Genomic DNA, 13363 nt, shown 5'->3' with positions numbered 1-13363 from the left:
TAAAACTTCTGAAGAACTTGTCAACTTCCTTACTTTTTTTTCTCTTCTTCATCTTGGAACTTTGTAACACCTGCAATCTCTATTTCACCAAGACTAAGGTTTGATTCCATCTCCTTGGCTTTATACCCCTCCACTAAAGACTTACTAGAACTGAACTGAACTGAAATCATTGGAAACCGATATTACTCACCTTACTTGATATTCCATAGAAATACTGCCCTAACATTTACTGATCTTTGAGATTAATGAATTGAACTCCTGAATTGTACTGTTTATTTTTGAACTCCGGATTCTGATTCTGACCCTTGGTTCCCTTTCACTTTAACATATTATACAAATATTATATTATATACAGTGGTCCCCCGAGTTTCGCGATCCCGATCTTCGCTAAACGCTATGTCGCGATTTTTCCACCCGGAAGTAAAAACACCATCTGTGCATGCGCGGCCCTTTTTTCTATGGCCACGCATGCGTAGATGGTGGAGTTTGCGTTCCCCCAACAGATCAGCTGCTGGGCGGCTTCCCTGGGTCTTCCCCCTCTTGCTGGCGGGAGGGCGAGCGGTGGGCATCAGCGAGAAGCCGGGGTTTCCCCTTTGCGTGGGCGGCCGGTAAGACCCCAGCGCCGCTTCCCAGCTGAGTCCCGAAGCTAAACGCGGAAGTTCGCCTTTGCCTTCTGGCTTCAGGACTCAGGTGGGAAGCGGCGCGAGCGAACGGCGTGGGCGGGCGAAGGGCGGGCGAGCGGCAGCGAGGAGTTTGCGTGGGCGGTGGGGAAACCCCAGCGCCGCTTCCCAGCTGAGTCCCGAAGCCAAACGCGGAAGTTTGCCTTTGCCTTCTGGCTTCAGGACTCAGCTGGGAAGCGGCACGAGCGAACGGCATGGGCGGGCGAAGGGCGGGCGAGTGGCGGGCATGCGGGCAGGCAGGCGGCGGACAAGCGGCGGGCGGACAAGCGGCGGGCGCGGCAGCAGCGAGGAGTTTGCGTGGGTGGCGGGAAACCCCAATCTTCGGCTCCTCGCTGCTGCAGCGGAAGTAAAAATACCATCTGCGCATGCGCAGATGGTGTTTTTACTTCCGCACCGCTACTTCGCGAAGAATCGATTGTCGCGAGGGGTCCTGGAATGGAACCCTCGCGATAATCGGGGGACCACTGTATATTGATAAAACATATATACCTAATTGTGCAACATATAAGACATTCTAACATTTACTTTAATTATTGAATTACTCAGATAGACTATATGTTTAGATAGACTATATCGTGATTTGACAGGTTTATTCTATATTAACTTTAGATTATAGATCTCATTATTAATTATCTCCAATTAACTTCAAATAATACTTAGACTTATTTAACTGATTCTATAAACTGTGATAGACACTAATTTAATGTCCTAAGATTTAATTGATTTAATTGATTTAACTGATTTAACTGATTTAAAGGGCTTAACCGATCGATTGATTGATTGTTTTTCTCTTATATTGAATAATTATTATAGAAGATACCATTATTGGGGTTATACTAAATTAACTATCAACTCTCTGATTGTTTGAAATTTTAATATAAATTTTCCTTCTTTTCCACCTCTTAATTTTAACAAATTTTGATTTTTCCTTAATAATATTCTATTAACTTTACTCTTAAAACTTTACTATATATACTATAATTTTCAACCCTACCTGAACTACCCCAAATTAATTACTTTTGATTACATTATATACATCGTTTTTATTACACCATATACATACCTTACTACTTATACACTTTATATAACTGTCATAACAATTTCCGTCTACTACAAAAATGTCTACTTCAAACCAACCGACCTTAATGAAATCATGGAAGAAAAATTCTAACCAACCAGCAACACCAACTTCAACTCAACAGAATCCAGAATCGTCAGACAAAACATCTCTCCAGCAATCATCACAGGTGACCCCAACCATAACTTTAAACTCCTTATTTGAGATGATGATTAAGATGCAAGACTCACTAGACACTAACTTTGAATCCTTAAAGGGAACGATGGGGGAAATGAAAGAGGACATTAGGAAAATTCAAGACCATGCGGGTCACCTTGAAGAACGTACGTCCAAGCTAGAAGACTGAATGGAAGTCGTCCACGAAACAGTCACGAAAAATATAGAAAAAATAACCACCATTGAAGATTTAACTAATAGGATGGACACTAGATTTCAATTCTCAGAAGCTAGAGCAGAACATCTTAACAAATCCCTGGAAGAATCCCTCATAAATTTGGAGCTTGAAAAATCAGCCTTCTTTTTACACTTCCAAAACATAACTGAAACTGACCAACAAGACCTCCCCACTACCATAGCAACCATAGTAGCCAAAATTACTGGCAAACCCGCCGAAGAAATCCTAGCGCAAATGGACGAGGTGTATCGACTCTCCACCTCATATGCTAGACGAAATAGGCTTCCCAGGGAGGTCCATGTACGTTTCCTTAAAAGGAAAATGAGAGATGAGATCTATATCGCCTCCAAAGACAATCCAGTCACTCACCAAGGCCGAGACATTGTAGTTCTTCGCCAAATCCCAAGACGGGTTAGGGAGAAGCATAAACCATACCAAACTCTAGCTACTAAGCTAAACAAAGAAGGCATACAATTCAGGTGGTACCAGAAGGCATGTCAATTACACTCCTGGACAAAAAAATACAAAATCTCTTCCCCCAAGGATACCAGAGATTTCTATGCCCATATTTTGAAAACGGACCAGACCACCCTGAAAGAATTTGACACTAGAGATACACTTCCAACCGAAGAAACCACTTCTGACGACAACCTTCAGGACAGGGACCAAGAACCTCAAAATCATAATGGAGAGTCACTCAGACAAGGACCAATTACCCGGGCGAGGACGGAAGCAAGAAGAGAAAAGACTAAAGAAACCACTTCGCAACAATAAACAATCCAACATTTCATTATTCTCAACTAATATAAATGGTCTGAACTCACATAAAAAGAGACAAAAAATATTTCACAAACTATCTGAGAACAACTATGACATTATTTCTTTACAAGAAACCCACATTAAAAATGAAGAGATTACCCTATTAGCTATTCCAAATTTTGAATTTTTTTGTACTTCCGCTGCTGAAAAAAAGAGAGGCATAGTCCTATATGTTAAAAAAATTTACTCCCCCAAATTAATACACTCCCACGATAATGGCCAACTACTAATTGTTCAAATAGCATTAAAAAATAAGAAAACAATAAATATCATAACAATATATGCTCCATCCGCTAAGCAATCTACTTACTTTAAGAATCTCCATAAAAAAATATTAGAATTAGACTTAACTAACTTTGTAATAATTGGAGACTTTAACGCAATAGTAGATATAGACAAAGATTACAAAGGCAATTTCAAACATCGTACCCGCAATATTATTCCTTCAACTTTCAAACAAATAATTTATGAATTTGCCTTAAAAGATATTTGGAGACATTTTTACCCAGAAACCACACAGTACACCTTTTTTTCTCCTCCCCACAGAACCTGTTCACGTATTGACATGGCTTGGTCCAATATAGAAATCATAAATCAAACTATCGACATTCAAATACTTAACGCAACTTGGGCAGACCACAATCCCCTATTATTGACATTAACAGATACTACTTACAATGCTTCTCACAGATGGGCAATGTATCCAACGATTATTAATCAAAAACAATTTCAACAGAAAATACAAAATGATATCCCTCCGTTTATTAAAATCAATTTCAATGGCGAGATACCAAATGAAACAGCCTGGGACGCCACTAAAGCCTATATATGTGGCATTTACATCTCCTATACTGCAAATAAAAATAAAGAAAAACATGCTCAACTCCACAAACTAAATACATCTCTCCAAGAAGCCGAAAAAGCACTTCATAATGATCCTAAAAATAATACAATCTTACTAGAAACAAAAACAATTAAACACGAAATAAACTTAATAACTCAAGAACACATCGGCCAAAAAATTAGGGCTGCAAAACAATCATACTTTGAATTCGCCAACAAACCAGGCCGCTGGCTATCATCAAATTAGCCCACCAAAAATTAGATAGAAATATAGATGCCTTAGTTGACTCCTCCGGACATCTAAAAACGACCAATTCTGATAAAAAACAAGTTATCCAAGATTTTTACCGTCAACTTTACAAAGCTTCTAATCCAGATGCCGATTTATTATTGAAATACTTACACACAAATGAACAAAAAACCATGATAACAGACGACCAAAGAACACTTTTAAATAAGTCAATCTCTATTTCAGATATCGAAACAGCAATAAACAAACAAAAAAACAATAAAACCCCAGGGCCAGATGGAATTCCATCCGAATTTTACAAATACCACATTGAAACAATGGCACCCATACTTTTAAATATCTATAATAACGCACTCTTGCATGCAAAATTACCTATGTCCTGGTCCGAAGCCTACATCACTCTTATCCCTAAGGACACCCAAAATAGACACCTTCTGGAGAACTATAGACCAATTGCACTACTCAATACCGACTATAAAATATTTACATCGATAATTGCAGACAGGCTAAAAAATATACTAAACAAAATCATTCATCCAGACCAAAACGGATTCTTACCGGCAAGAAACATTTCCACAAATACAAGAATGATATTGAATACCATGGAATATTACGATAAAAACTACGATAAAACAATTGCACTAATATTCATGGATCTAAAAAAAGCCTTTGACAGCCTTCAATGGCACTATATCATTAATCAAATTGAACACATGAATTTCGGCTCCAAATTTCTTAACTTAATTAAAACCATCTATACTACTCAATTGGCTAAAATTCTCTTCAATAATAACATTATGGATACAATCTCTATAACTAAAGGCGTGCGCCAAGGATGCCCTTTGGCCCCTCTCATTTTTATTCTGGCCATAGAAACTTTCCTGAAAACTATAAGAAACAATATACAAATTCAGGGCATCACGATTAAAAAAGAACATTACAAACTACAGGCTTTTGCGGACGACATTGTATTTATACTGCAAGATCCTATACAAACAGCACCTGTGTTATTTGACGAAATATACAAATTTGGTGAAATATCTGGCCTACAAATTAATAGGAATAAAACCCAAATTTTGACCAAAAATATGACATCAAAAGATATACTTTCCCTGGAAGAACTAATTAAAATTAAAACCACTAAAAAAATTAAATATTTAGGAATATGGATGACCTCAAATTATGCCACGATCAAAAAAGATAATTACGAACGACTCCTTAAAGAAATTCAACAAGACCTCAATAGATGGTCGAAACTAAATCTATCCCTTATGGGGAAAATATTTGCTATAAAATCGAACATTCTTCCAAGGTTTCTCTATCTATTTCAAGTTGCCCCACTAAATTTGAAAAAATCTTTCTTTAACACTTTGCACAAGCAAATAAAGAAATTTATTTGGGCAAAGAAAAAGGCCAGAATAAAACTGAAAAACCTTCAAGATCATAGATCTAAGGGCGGACTTGGACTCCCGGATTTTTATATTTACTACCAATCCACAATCCTAGCAATGATAAAAGACTAGATCACTCTTAAGAACACTAGACTTCTAACCTTAGAAGGTGTCGATCTTCTTGCTGGGTGGCATGCTTTTTTAACATCAGACTACCACAAAATACCCAAATACTTTAAAAATCACTACTTACGCAAAACTTTAATAACAATTTGGTTTACAATTAAGAAAAACTGTTACATTTCAATACCAAAATGGACCTCTCCCAATGAATTACTAATTTTTCCCAACCTTTTTTCCCACACCAAAATTCTGAGATACCAACAATTACTTGATAAATCAGATGCCCTCATATCAAAACAAAAATTGAACGATCAAGGAATAAACATAGATTGGTTAACATATTTACAAATTAAGTTAAAATACGAACAACACAAAAAACAATTTGGATTCCAAAATGACAATGTGATAGATACAATTCTTTTCGGGCCCCCTACAAAAATGATTTCTAAATTATATAATTACTTGCTATCACAAGAAAACTGTGAAGAACAAGTGAAAGGCTGCATGATAGCCTGGGCTCAGAATTTTGGGTATACGATCAATTTAATCGAATGGGAGAAAACATGGACACTAAACTACAAAATGACTACAGCGATGTCCTACAAAGAGAACCAGATAAAAATGTTCTATCGATGGCATCTGCCCCCAGCAAGAATATCCAAAATGTTCCCCAACTTCTCACCTATATGCTGGAAATGCCAAACAAAACCGGGAACGTATTACCACACATGGTGGACATGCCCGCTCGCGGAAAAATACTGGACAATCATTCAAAACTTAATCGACCAAGTCATGTCAATTAAATTGCCACTCAAGCCCGAGCTTTACCTTCTAGGTATATTTAGACAAAACCTTACCAAATCACAAAAGTACCTCATCCTCCAAATTATAACTGCAGCTAGGATATCCTACGCTCTTTTCTGGAAATGAGACCAAATACCCTCTTTATTTGTAATAATCACAAAAATCATAGAGTGTGCTGAAATGTCGAAAACAGCAATGGAATCACAAAACAAAAAAGATTCAGAATATTACGAAATATGGGAACACTGGTACAAATGGATTTCTCAAAGAAAATATCAAAATCAACTATAGCAAAATCACTATCTTATTAAACCATCAAACATATCCAAACCTCGAACACTCAAATCAACTCCAAGTAAAAGATTGAGCACCAAAAACCATTCAAATTCGCAATAAAATGCATACTATATCTCTTTTTATTTGACTTTTAACAAACTCAATACATATTACAACTCTAACAACCTTCACCAACAAAACTAACATGTATAACCTACCTACTATATTACTTATATACTCCTTATACTACTATCTGACAAAAGTCGTCACTGAAAGCGTCTGCACTAAATGCAGATTTTTCTTTTCTCTCTTTTCCCCTCCCTTTTCCTTCCCTTCCCCCTCCCTTCCTTTTTTTCTTTTTCTCTTTCTCTTTCTTTTCTTCTATTTTCCTTTCTTTTCCTCTATCTCTCTTTCTATCCCTTTAATCTACCAATATTTCTATAACCTGTTACTACCTAATACATATCAAAAGAACTATAACATTTACTATCATAACCTTAGACAATCTCTCTTTTTTTTTACCCACTCTTTATTCACTCTTTGTTTATAATGTTTAAAAATTACAATATTTCTACTGAAAAGTTGATTTAATGTCTATGTACAATGATTAAGAAATATACTATTCCTTCTAAGAAATATATGTACTATAATCTACTCCTAACATAATGTATAACTATATGCTTTATTTCAACTATTTGATTATGTATCTCTCCCCTCCTCTTTCCTCCCCCCTCTCCCTGACTCCCTTCTCCTCCTCTCTTTCCCTTCTTTCCTTTTTCTCTTCCACCATATTTATAAATAAAGTATATTTAAAAAAAAAGAGTTATCAGTTATAAATCATCATAAAACATGCTTATAGGAATATTTTGGATTGGTTTTTTAAAAAAACCACAAAGCCTAAATAGACTGCTCTTATTTTTAACAAAAATCTCTATGAAGATTATGATTCTACTGTTTTTCTCCATAAATGTCTTATAGTTATCTGAAATAAGTGCTTGGCCTTATTGACATGCACTCAAAAGGCCAATTAGGCTTATTATCAGGAGATGTCTTATTTTGGAGAAAACAAGGTAGTGACACTTTTGTTAATGGCTAGGCCATGTCCTTGCATACTTATTATATATTGATTTGTGTTACTTTTGCACTTTGGACAAGATACTACACAACTGCATGTTCTTTATTAGCTAGGTTAAGTTTTGTTATAGCAGTCATTTTTTACTTTTAGACTTTTTTATTTTATATTTTTACATTGGTGTATTTTTAAAAAGTTACATTTGCTTAGTTGTTTCATTTAGAAAAGTTAGTGCCAACTGACTACTGATGGCAATCAGTCTCTTTCAAGTAGGACCAAGTCTCAATATATTTTCAAAATAAGTTATACTAATGTGCATAAATGAACACTGCAATTGATAATTGCATTCTGGCAAATTTTATAGTCAATAGACAAGAAAAATTTCCATGATGACACTATCATCCAAATTTAAAAATGCAAGAGATTTCATGAGACTTACATTCTGTAAACTTTAATATTGAGATTGTAAATGAAAACATCAACATTTCATATTGCAATCAAAAAATCCCATAAAATTCCATGTGAGGCAATGTAAAACTAAGATGTCTCCAGAGTAGCAGAGACAATGATATTGGCAAAGACTAGAAAACTGGTGGTAACCCGGGTATAGAAAAATCTCTCCAGAAAAGGAAAAGTTGATAGATTGCCCACAATTCCTTATTGAAGCAAACGATGGCTATTCCTCACAAAGATACTACAGGATACTGGTTGATTAACCCATTCGTAAAGGGGCCAGAGACAAGAAAAGCTTATCAAAATCCCCACCATAATGCAGCATTTGAAGATCCTGGTTTGTCAATACCAGTGTAAAGGGCCAGCGTTAGAGCTGGGGCTTCCATGCTTTGCGGCCTGTGGTTTAAACACATAGGTGGTGTAGATTTCCCTAAGGTTTTATCCATATGTTTTTGACGTAATTGCTAGTGCCAATACGTATCAGTGGTTTAAGGGTTTGTACATTCAGTTTCTTTGTTATTCAAAATTTGTGTCAATCGATGTTTACAGTTTGTCGTTTCAATTTGATATTATAGATATTATGATTTGTAACGTAGATTGCTGGTTTTACAAGTTGTTTTTGTTGGATATTTTTCTTGATGAATAATTTTTAAGTAATTTCTTTTTTTTAACCAATGGTACCATTTGTCTCATGCTTTATAGAAATCTGTCTCATCCTTGTTTTGCAGTTCCATTGTTAGCTTGGACATTTCTGCACATTCCATTATTTTAACCAAAAGGGATAGAACGGTTGGGTTTTTTTCCTGTTTCCAGAATTGTGCATATAAAATCCTTGCGGCTGTAATAATGTGAATTATAATATATATGTTTTCTTTATTAAAATTTTGTCTTATGATTCCTAATAAAAATAGTTCGGGTTTTGCATGGATGATCTGGGAGGTGATTTGTTCTAGCATAATTTTGATTTTATACCAATATTTTTGGGTGGTTTCACATGTCCACCAGATGTGGTAGTATGTACCTGGTTTTTTTCTGCACTTCCAACATAGTGGTGATAAGTTTGGATACATTTTTGCAAGTCTAGCAGGTGGCAGGTGCCATCTGTAGAACATTTTGTAATGATTTTCCTTATATGAAGTTGCCATCGTTAGTTTGTAGTTAACAGTCCAAATTTTTTCCCATTCATTAAATTAATTGTATATCCAAAATTTTGTGACCACGCTATCATAGTTCCTTTAACTATTTCTTCTACTGTATCGTGTTGAAGGAGGATATTGTATATGTTTGATATTTGTTTTTTTTTGTGGACCAAAAATTATCTTATCAAGGAGATTGTTTTTTTGAAAGCCTAATTTGTTCTTATCTTCATTATATTTTGATTTAATTTGTAGGTAGTGTAACCAATCCACTTTAATACCTTTTTCCATGAGTTTTTGTTTAGGGATTAGATCATTATTTTCATTTAACAGTTGGTCCTATGTTATAATTTTGTCAGGAGTTAATGCATTCAGGTATATAATTGCTTCTGTTGGGGATATCCATTTTGGGATACAGAGGTAATGGTTTTTTTTAATGAAGTGCCAGGTGTTAATTAAGGTTTTTCGTATGTAGTGTGATCTGAAGTATGTTGGTATTTTATCTATGTCTGCCATCAGAAACTTGTGCCACCTGGATTGAAGGTCATAACCTTCAAGTATTAATATTCTAGAATTTTTTAGTGTTATCCATTCTTTCTTTCTTTTTTTAAATATTTTTATTGAATTTTTTAAAAAGACAAACGAAGACATACAACACTAAACATTTTTTAAAAATAAATTTTATTAGTTTTCATAAAATAGACAAACAGACGCACCAACATTTAACATTAAAAAATGGGGTCATAATTTCCCCACTTATCTTAAAAGTATAAATTTGAATATAGAAAAAAGAATACATGTTCAAATACAATTCATTGTTATAGATGTTAAAAAAAATGATTTGTTAAATTTCACATTAAAATTTTTCACATTTAAACTAATACTAATATAAATTCAAAATTCTTCTCGTGATAATTCTTCATATATAAACTAATTCTAATATACTTCTAAAAACCAAACTTATTCTGTCTAATACTATTATAACTCATAACTCGTATTTTTACCCAAATAATTTACACATTCATTTATTTGTTCATCATATTACTATTTCTTCTTATTTATCCAAATATAAACTTTGTTCCATGTTTCATAAAATTCCGTATCTTCTTGATCATTTAAGCGTCTTGTCATCATATCCATTTCAGCGCAATCTAATATTTATATAATAACTTCTTCTTCTTTGGGGATATCCCTCCCTTTCCAGTTTTGCACATATATAATTCTAGCCGCAGTTAAAATATGTATAACCAAATATAAAATTTCTTTCTTGTAAGTCTGATTTGTAATTCCTAATAGATAGAGTTCCGGGGTTGCTTCTACATCCTTCTTCACTATTTCTTTTATCATTTTTTCTATCATTTTCCAATAGAGTCTAGCTTTACTACATGTCCACCATTGATGATAGTAGGACCCTATTTCCTTTTTACATTTCCAACACAACGGAAACATTTTTGCTATCCTATTTGGACAACACTAAACATTTAAGGAGCTACCATTGCTCCGCTTGTTGTAGAAGTCTATCTAATACAGAAATATAAGAAATCCTAACTGTAATCAGATCTAAGCAGAAATACCACACATGTAAGTTGTTTTTTTCCGCTGCAAATGATATTATTAACCCACGTATGTAAGCTTTAGTTGTATCCCATAAGTTTTGAGGGGTAGTATCAGTATTTTTATTTATTTTAAAGAAAAACTCTAATTCTTTTTCTATCCATTTTTTATACTCTGGATCTTTTATTATATTTCTATTCATTGACCAATTATTTATTTTTCTTTTACCTTTCCAATATATGGATAAGGGGTTGTGATCTGCCCAAGTATTTGTCTCTATTTCTATTTTACTAATTTGTTCCATTATATGAGACAGGGTCCAAGCCATATCAATTCTAGACCAAGTCTTATGGGGATTAGAATAAAAATTTTGTCATTTAGCATATCCTGATCTTCCTTATTTATTTTTTCTGTATTTTCTAAGCTCTCGAATAGTTTATTTATTAGTTGTTCATTTACATCATCTTTTTTATACAATTCCTCAAAGAAGGATTTAATTATTTGTTTTTTATCACTAAGTGTTTTTAGGGCACCTGTATGATCATATATTGCCTCTATGATTTTATCTGCTTTTTGATGGGCGAGTTTTGAGGCTAACTATCGCCCGGGTTTGTTTGCAAATTCAAAATGCTTTTGTTTGGCAATCCTTAATTTATGTGAGAGTTCTTCTTGAGTTTGTAGGTTTATGTAGTGTTTTGTAATATTCAGTTCTCCTAAAATTTTGGTGTTGTTTGGTTTGGTTTGTAGGGTTTTTTCAAGATTCTGAAGTTTTATTTTTAGTGTGGATAGGCTGTTTTGTTTCTGTTTTTTCTTTTTACTTTGGTATACAATATAGATTCCTCGCACATAGGCTTTCATTGTGTCCCATAGGTTTTGTGTGGAAGTGTTACCATCATTGTTAATTTGGAGAAATTCACATATTTCTTGTTTTAAAGTTTTTTTAAAGTTTGCTTCTTTAAATATTGTTTGTTTCATAGTCCATCGTCTTGAATAGTTATTAGTTGAATCTCTCCATTTCAACAATATGGGGTTATGATCTGCCCAGGAGTTTGGAAGTATTTGTATGTCTGTTACTTCATTGATAAATTCTAAATTAGGCCAGGCCATATCAATACGGGACCATGACTTGTGAGGAAAAGGGAAAGAGGTATGTTGTCTATTGTTTGGATTAAAGTGACGCCATATATCTTTTAGAGCTAATTCAGTTGTTCAAAAGTTGTCGGTAGTTGTTTTCTCTTTTTCATTTGTTTAGTGCTTTTATGATCCCTTTTACTATCTAATATTGCATTGAAGTCGCCCACTATTATCATATTTGTCAAGTTTAATTCCGTAATTTTTTTGATGTAGTTTTGCATAAAAACTGGATTGATTTATTGTGGGAGCATAGATTGCGATTATATGTATTTTCTTTGTTCCTGATGTAATTTGTACTATTAATATCGGTCCGTTGTCATCTGTGTAAATTAGTTTGGGGTTGAGTTTAGGTTTAATGTATAGTACTACTCCTCTTTTCTTGACTTGGGCAAGGGATGAGAAGATTTCTCCAAGCTTGGGATGGTTTAAAATTAATTGGTCTTGTTTTCTTACATGCGTTTCTTGGAGACAAATTATATCTGCATTTTGTTGTTCGATTTTGTGGAAAGTTTTTTTCCTTTTACTAGGAGAGTTGAGGCCATTAATATTAATGGAGAATAGTCTTATTCCATTGTTCGGTAAGGTTTTTTTGTGATGTAGGTTAGTTTGCTGGTTCTCTTCTTTTCTCCTTTCTCACCTCCGCTTGAGATCTTGTTGTTGGGCCGTCTCTGCCATATTCTTCCATTAATTTAAGTCCAGTTTCCTTATCTGAGAGAATGTCTTCAGAGCTAATTTCATCCAGGCTAGGTTTATCTTTTGATTCTTGTTCCCTAATACATTCCTCATCCACCTTTTTGATGACTTGATCATAAAAGTCCCTTGCATCTTCTATCGAAGTTATTTTGTATTTTTATCAATTAAGGAGATAAGCATGCCCTCAGGTGTCAGCCATCTAAACGGTATCTTGTTTCTGTTAAGTTTATTAGCTAGTGTTTGATAGGGTTTCCACTTTTCACGAACTCGTCTGGGAACTTGACATAGGACTATGATCCCTTTTCCTTTATATGATGGAGGATTTTCCTTTGACATATTGTAGATTTCATCTCTTTATGTACGCTTTATGAATCTAATATGTACTTCCCTGGGTAGGTGATTTCTTTTTGCATAGCTTGTGGATAGTATGTAAATTTCATCCATTTGTTGATACATTTCTTGTGGGGTTTTGTTTGTGATGGATGCAAGAATTTCTGACATGATCTGATGCAGGTTCTCTTCACTTGATTCGCTAATATTCTGAAACCTCAAGAAGAATGCTGATTTTTCAAGATCGAGATTTAAAATGGCCTCTTCCAGATTTTTATTAATATATTCTGTTCTACTTTCTGCGTATTGTAGTCTGGTTTCCATTCTGTCATT

The sequence above is a fragment of the Erythrolamprus reginae genome, chromosome 3 (assembly GCF_031021105.1).
Source record: "Erythrolamprus reginae isolate rEryReg1 chromosome 3, rEryReg1.hap1, whole genome shotgun sequence".
NCBI lineage: Eukaryota > Metazoa > Chordata > Lepidosauria > Squamata > Dipsadidae > Erythrolamprus > Erythrolamprus reginae.
The sequence above is the reverse complement of the archived record's forward strand: the minus strand, read 5'-3'. Positions refer to the sequence as shown.